Here is a 7,967-nt window from a genome sequence, read left to right as displayed (position 1 = left end):
CGTATGGATTCTTTCTTTACAGTTGGCAATGTTTAGCTTTGGTTTTATGGCTGTAAGACCACCCCTAAACAAGATCTTTTAAAACGGTAGTCTCTGAAGGCCTTTGGCCCCAAAACGTTCCCAAGGAGGTATTTGGGGTTTCATCTATTGCCTTCAAGGTGCAAAATCTCACTTAAAATGCTCTTAAGCATCATGACTGGAAAAACCTGATCTAATAAAAGTTATCCTCTGCTTCAAAACCCAGAAACTGAAGCCCAGGAGCCAGGCTCACAACCTGCTCTTGGTTCTTTAAAGCACTCTCTTATCTCACCACAGAACGTAGTTAACCGGTGTTTAGAAACTAGGCCCGTCCACAGACGCTGCGGGAGGGCCGTGTGGGGCCCAGAACCGCTTCCCCGGAGCGGAGAGTTTGGTGGGGTCGGGCCACCTCCCCGGGGCGGGGTGAGGGGTCGGGGAGGTCACAGCACTCCACTCCAGGCTCCAAACCGCGGGCGATGAGACTCAGCACAGCCCGCACCGCCGGCGCCGAGCGCCGAAAACCCGCGCAGGCGCGGAAGGCCTCAGCAGCTCGGAGGCGGCACCGCGCGGCGGAAGCGGAAGCAGACGGCTACGATTCAATTGTCTTGTACTGTAACTTTTTCACGTCCTCTCCCACATGGTCTAGCGGTTAGGATTCCTGGTTTTCACCCAGGCGGCCCGGGTTCGACTCCCGGTGTGGGAAAAAGAGACTCTTTTAGAAGCCCGGTTAAGAAATTAACCGTCAAGAAAATTGAGATTCTTCTTAACAAGAAGACTCAATATAATTGAAGAAAGGTACAGTTCTCTTAAGGGGAGTGGTGAGCTTGAAAATCCACCTTGTAATTTGTAACACAGGAAATGCTACTTGTGTAAGCAGTATCTCTATTTTTGTCCATGATATAATTTATTTACAATATGTTTATTGGTCAAACTCTATTAAACAAAAGAATTCTCTTAGTTTCCTCCCAGCATTATTGACATTATATAGCTTATAATTGATATTATAATGCTGTGTAAGTTTAAGGTGTACAACATGATGTTTTGATACACATATTGTGAAATGATTATCACAATACGGTTAATTAACACCTCGATCACCTCACTTAATTATATAATCAGCATATATTTTATACAGGGAATTCACTGCTCTCTTCTCCCACTAAGTGTTTCTGTCAGGAGGATAGAGAGCTGGCCAGGAGGAGATGAGAAAAGACCCAGGAAAATTGATGTTTAATGACCAAGTTGGGAGGGAAGCAAAAATCTTCCTGAATCAGAAATCACTATGGCCTGAGAGAAAGAAATGTGAGGTCTCCAAATAGAAATACTGCTTTAGCAGAGATTTGCACAGGGATGTAGACAGCAAGGGAAGATCCTTTCACCTAACCAGCTTCCACAGAACATGACATGGGTTAATGAGGCATGGAATCAGCTTCCGGATTGAATTACACACATGGCTAGGTTGAGGTCAGCAAATTCAAATTTTCAGAAGTGGAAAAAGCCTTGAAACCTTCTTAGCTTCTAGGCCATTTCCAGAATGAAAATAAAGTCTTTGTTTCTATGCATATGAAACTGAACAGGACCCTGTGGGGCCCTCCCAGGTACAAAAAGCTTTTCCTTTTTGGCTTTTTACTTGCAGGATAAAGGATTCAGCCTCCTAGATCTTCTAGAATACCAAAGAGCAGATTCAAACATTACTAACCAGGGCAGTAAGGGAAAGGAGAAGCGTGTGCCTTTTGCACAGGTCAAATAGATGAATTAGTAATTAGATATGCCTGGGTGCTAAGTCACTTCAGTCAAGTCCCACTGTTTGGGACCCTACAGACTCACCAGGCCCACCAGGCTCCTCTGTCCAGGGGGATTCTCCAGGCAAGAATACTGGAGTGGTTTGGTGTGCTGTCCTCTAAAGGATCTTCCCAACCCAAAGACTGAACCCAGGTCTCTCACACTGCAAGCAGATTCTTTACCATCTGAGCCACCAGAGAAGCCCAAGAATCCTGGAGTGGGTAGCTTATCCTTTCTCCAGCGGTTCTTCCTGACCCTGGAATTGAACTGGGCTTTCCTGCATTGCAGGTGGATTCTTTACCAGCTGAGCTACCTGGGAACATGACCGTACCTAGATATGACAGTACAGCTTCTGCAGCGTGCAAATCTTTGTCGGTGGCACTAATCTCTAATTTTCTGTAAGATGCAGCATCACTTTTGGTTTACTGTCTTCTTATGGGGAACTTCCAGAGGCTACCGTTTTGTCTTTCCTGATCACAGTAGCCCACACTCCAAGATTCAAGGGGCAATAGGATAATGTCAGTTGTCAAGTAGGAGGTTTGACTTATGCATGACAGGATCAGGTACTTTCACAGATCTACTGGAACCACTTTGAAATAAACTTAGACCAAAACTTCATTTATTCCAAGCTCCAGGGAACAACTACAAAAGTACTGGAGGAGCAGGAAGAACAAAAAACAACATTAATAATTCTGAGCTGCCTAACCATAGGAAGAGAAGAATGTCAAACCAAAGCCATTGTAAGTTAACAGAACAAATGGCTATAGTTCCTCTAAAGAAGGGTTGGGGATGTATTTACAGTCTGTTCTTGTGACAGTGTCACAAGATGCTTCCTCTGGTGGACCCAGTCTATCCTTGCTTCAGTGGAAAGAGTCTGGGAACTGACTTGGCTCTTGGTACTGGGCCAGAGGCAATATTAATACATTGCAGTGACTCGAGCAAAGTTTCTGGTCACCAAGCCTAGAGTTTCTTAGCTGTACATATCAAATAATACTTCAGTAGATAGCCCATTTATTTCATTCCCAGGACACCACTGCCAGAGTCCTCTTGTTCCAGCACTGCTTCAGTAGCTGAGCTCACCTTTTACCTGGAAGGTTTGCTCCTTGCAGTCTTGCCCTCTGGGATTCCATGATTCCCATTTAATCAGGAGCCCTCGTGACTTTTCTCAGGGGCCCTGGTCTATGCAAGACTTCTACCAAAGGATTTTCAAGCAGCAAATGCTCTCTTCATCAGTGCATTTCACAATCCCTCATGGAGGAAATATTATCTGAAACTCTTTGAGGGGCACAGTGGATGGACAGGTGTGTTCACATTTGATAAATCCTCAGGCCAAACTACAGAAAGGGAACACAGCCCCACCCATCAACATAAAATTCAATTAAAGACTTACTGAGCACAGCCCTACCTATCAGAACAAGATCCGGATTCCTCCACAGCCAGTCCCTCCCATCAGGAAGCTTTCACAAGCCTCTTAACTTTATCCATCAGAGGGCAGAGAGAGTGGAAACCACATCTACAGAAAACTAACCAAACTGATCACCCGGATCACAGCCTTGTCTAACTCAATGAAACTGTGAGCTATGCCATGTAGGGCCACCCAAGATGTACAGGTCATGGTGAAGAGTTCTGACAAAATGTGGTCCACCGGAGAAGGGAATGGCAAACCACTTCAGTATTCTTGCTTTGAGAACCTCATGAACAGTATGAAAAGGCAAAAAGATAGGACACTGAAAGATGAACTCTCCAGGTCAGTAGGTACCCAATATGTTACTGGAGATCAGTGGAGAAATAACTCCAGAAAGAATAAACAAACAGAGCCAAAGTGAAAACAACGCTCAGCTGTGGATGTGACTGGTGATGGAAGTAAAGTCTGATGCTGTAAAGAACAATATTGCATAGGAACCTGGAATGTTAGGTAAATGAATCAAGGTAAATTGGAAGTGGTCATACAGGAAATAGCAAGAGTGAATGTTGACATTTTAGGAATCAGAGAACTAAAATGGACTGGAATGAGGGAATTTAATTCAGATGACCTTAAATCTACTACTGTGGGCAAGAATTCCTTAGAAGAAATGGAGTATCCCTCATAGTCAACAAAAGAGTCCTTGGGTACAATCTCAAGGACTGTACACCCAAGTACAGTACTTGGGTGCAATCTCAAAAATAACAGGATGATCTCTATTCATTTCCAAGCAAACCATTCAATATAATAGTAATCCAAGTCTATGCCACAACCACTAATGCCAAAGAAGTTGAAGTTGAATGGTTTTATGAAAACCTACAAACTTCTGAGAACTAATATCAAAACAGAAAAAAATGATGTCCTTTTCATCAATAGGGGACTGGAATGAAAAAAGTAGGAAGTCAAGACATACCTGGAATAACAGGCAAGCTTGGCCTTGGAGTACAAAATGAAGCAGGGCAGAGGCTAACAGAGTTTTGCCAAGAGAACACACTGGTCATAGCAAACACCCTCTTGCAATAACACAAAAGATGACTTTACTCATGGACATCACCAGATGATCAATACCAAAATCAAATTGATTATATTCTTTGCCACTGAAGATGGAGAAGCTCTATACAACCAGCAAAAACAAAACCAGGAGCTGACTGTGGCTCAGATCCTGAACGCCTTATTGCAAAATTCAGACTTAAATTGAAGAAAGTAGGGAAAACCACTAGACCATTCAGGTATGACCTAAATCAAATCCCTTATATAGTGGAAGTGACAAATAGATTCAAGGGATTAGATTTCATAGATGGAGTACCTGAAGAACTATGGACAGAGGTTTGTGACATTGTACAGTGGGTGGTAATCAAAACCATCCCAAAGAAGAAGAAATGCCAAAAGGCAAAATAATTGTCTGAGGAGGCCTCCTGAGTGAACTCCTGCAGTTGGTGATGGACAGGGAGGCCTGGCGTGCTGCGATTCATGGGGTCGCAAAGAGTTGGACATGATTGAACGACTGAACTGAACTGAACTGAGGAGGCCTTACAAATTGGTGAGAAAAGAACTGAAAGGCAAAGGAGAAAAGGAAAAAATATATCCATCTGAAAGCAGACTTCAAAAATATCAAGGATAAAGAAAAAGCCTTCCTAGGTGATCAATGCAAAGAAATAGAGGAAAACAATAGAATGGGAAAGACTAGAGATTTCTTTAAGAAAATTAGAGATACCAAGGTAACATTTCATACAAAGATGGGCACTATAAAGAACATTTTAAATGATATAAGCCTAACAGAAGCAGAAGATATTAAGATGAGGTGGCAGGAATACATAGGAGAACCATACAAAATAGTTCTTAATGACCCAGATAGCCACAATGGTGTGATCACTCACCCAGAGCCAGACACCCTGGAGTGTGAGGTCAAGTGGGCCTTAGGAAGCATCACTGTGAACAAAGCTAGTGGAGGTGATGGAATTCCAGTTGAGCTATTTCAAATCCTAAAAGATGATGCTGTGAAAGTGCTGCACTCATTATGCCAGCAAATTTGGAAAACTGAACAACAGGACTGGAAAAGGTCAGTTTTCAAACCCAAAGAATGTTCAAACTAGTGCACAATTGCACTCTTCTCACATGCTAGCAAAGTAATGCTCAAAATTCTCCAAGCTAGGCTTCAACAGTACATGAACTGAGAACTTCCAGATATTTAAACCGGATACAGAAAAGGCAGAGGAGCCAGAGACCAGATTGACAACATCTGTTGGATCATAGAAAAAGCAAGAGAATTTTAGAAGAATGTCTACTTCTTTTTCTGTGACTATGCTAAAGCCTTTGACTGTCTTAGTTCAGTTCAGTTCAATCGTTCAGTTGTGTCTGACTCTTTGTGACCCCATGGATTGCAGCACACCAGGTTTCCCTGTCTATTAGCCACTCCTGGGCCATGCTCAAACTCACATCCATCAAGTCAGTAACGCCATCCAACCGTCTCATCCTCTGTTGTCTCCTTTTCCTCCTGCCTTCAATCTTTCCTAGCATTGGGGTCATTTCCAATGAGTCAGTTCTTTGCACGAGGTGGCCAAAGTTTTGGAGCTTCAGCTTCAGCATCAGTACTTCTAATGAGTATTCAGGACTGATTTCCTTTAGGATTGACTGGTTTGATCTCCTGCAGAAGAAGGGACTCTCAAGAGTCCAGAGTTCAAAAGCACCAGTTCTGTGGTGTTCATCTTTCTTTATGGTCCAACTCTCACATCCATACATGACTGCTGGAATAACCATAGCTTTGACTAGACAGATCTTTGCTGGCAAAGTAACATCTCTGATTTTTAATATGAGGTTGGTCATAGCTTTTCTTCCAAAAAGCAAGCATGTTTTAATTTCTGGATTAAAAGATGGCTAGATCACAACAAACTGTGGAAAATTCTAAAGAGAATGGAATGCCAGACCACCTTACCTGCCTCTTGAGAAATCAGTATGTAGGTCAAGAAGCAATAGTTAGAACTAGATATTGAACAACAGATTGGGAAATTGGGAAAATTGGGAAAGAAGTACCACAAGACTCTATATTGTCACCCTTCATATTTAACTTATATGCAGGGCATCATGCAAAATGCAGACTGCATGAAGCACAAGCTGGAATCAAGATTTCTAAGAGAAATATCAATAACCTCAGATATGCAGATGATACCACCCTTATGGCAGAAGGTGAAGAAGAACTAAAGAGCTTCTTGATGAAAGTGAAAAAGGAGAGTGAAAAAGCTTCATTAAAGCTCAGTGTTCAAAGAACAAGATCATGGCATCTGGTTCCATCACTTCATGGCAAATTAAATGGGGACACAATGGAAACAGTGACAGACTTTATTTTCCTGGGCTCTAAGTCACCACTGCAGATGGTGATTGTGGCCATGAAATTAAAAGACACTTGCTCCTGGGAAGAAAAGCTATGACAAACCTAGACAGCATATTAAAAAACAGAGACAGTACTTTACCAACAATGATCCATCCACTCAAAGCTGTGTAGTCATGTATGGATGTGCCAGTTGGACCATAAGGAAAGCTGAACACCAAAGAATTGATGCTTTTGACCTGTCGTGTTGGAGAGGGCTCTTAAGAGTCCCTTGGACTACAAGGAGAGCAAACCAGTCAATCCTAAAGGAAATCAATCCTGAATATTCATTGAAAGGACTGATGCTGAAGCTGAAGCTCCAAAACTTTGGCTACCTGATGGGAAGAACTGACTCATTTGAAAAGACCTTGATGCTGGGAGAGATTGAAGGCAGGAGGAGAAGGGGATAACAGAGGATGAGATGGTTGGATGGCATCACTGACTCGATGGTCATGAGTTTGAGCAAGCTCCAGGAGTTGGTGATGGACAGGGAAGCCTGGTGTGCTGCAGTACATGGGGTCACAAAGAGTTGGACATGACTGAGTGACTGAACTGAACTGAAGTCCAACATGACTATTTACCTAAGCCCTTAAACATGTTAATCTATCCTTTACTATGGATGTATGGCTTTATAACCTCATTGAAGGTGGGTCACTGTTGATCTAGTTAACTAAACCAAGCAAACTTGGACTGATAGCTGTTCCTAGATTCCCAAACTAACAGAAAGATTCATATCAATGAGTTTAATTCCCAACATTATTTTATGCCTCCTTGGTCTAGTAATCTTAGGATCCATCATCCCCACACATATTGCTTATCTTTCTTCTAATATAAACTGGTTTAATCTAACAACAAGCTGGTTTTAGAAAAGGCAGAGGAACCAGAGATCAAATTGCCAACATCCGCTGGATCATAGAAAAAGCAAGAGAGTTCCATGAAAACATCTATTTCTGCTTTATTGACTATGCCAAGCCTTTGACTGTATGGATCACAATAAACTGTGGAAAATTCTGAAAGAGATGGGAATACCAGACCACCTGACCTGCCTCTTGAGAAAACTATATGCAGCTCAAGAAGCAACAGTTAGAACTGGACACGGAACAACAGACTGGTTCCAAATAGGAAAAGGAGTACGTCAAGGCTGTATACTGTTGCCCTGCTTATTTAACTTATATGCAGAGTACATCATGAGAAATGCTGGGCTGAAAGAAGCACAAGCTGGAATCAAGATTGCCAGGAGAAATATCAATAACCTCAGATATACAGATGACACCACCCTTATGGCAGAAAGTGAAGAGGAACTAAAAAGCCTCTTGATGAAAGTGAAGGAGGAGAGTGAAA

The 7,967-nt window shown here is 42.5% G+C and overlaps 1 non-coding gene across 1 annotated transcript; it reads left to right on the top strand.

Moving 5' to 3' along the window:
• The first annotated feature begins 649 nt into the window (after positions 1 to 649).
• TRNAE-UUC lies at positions 650 to 721 on the top strand. The gene has a single exon. It is a non-coding gene; the product is annotated as a tRNA-Glu (tRNA).
• The last annotated feature ends 7,246 nt before the right edge of the window (positions 722 to 7,967 follow it).

This window comes from Bison bison, unplaced genomic scaffold, assembly GCF_000754665.1.
Source record: "Bison bison bison isolate TAMUID 2011002044 unplaced genomic scaffold, Bison_UMD1.0 scf7180017864224, whole genome shotgun sequence".
NCBI lineage: Eukaryota > Metazoa > Chordata > Mammalia > Artiodactyla > Bovidae > Bison > Bison bison.
The sequence above is the reverse complement of the archived record's forward strand: the minus strand, read 5'-3'. Positions and strand labels throughout refer to the sequence as shown.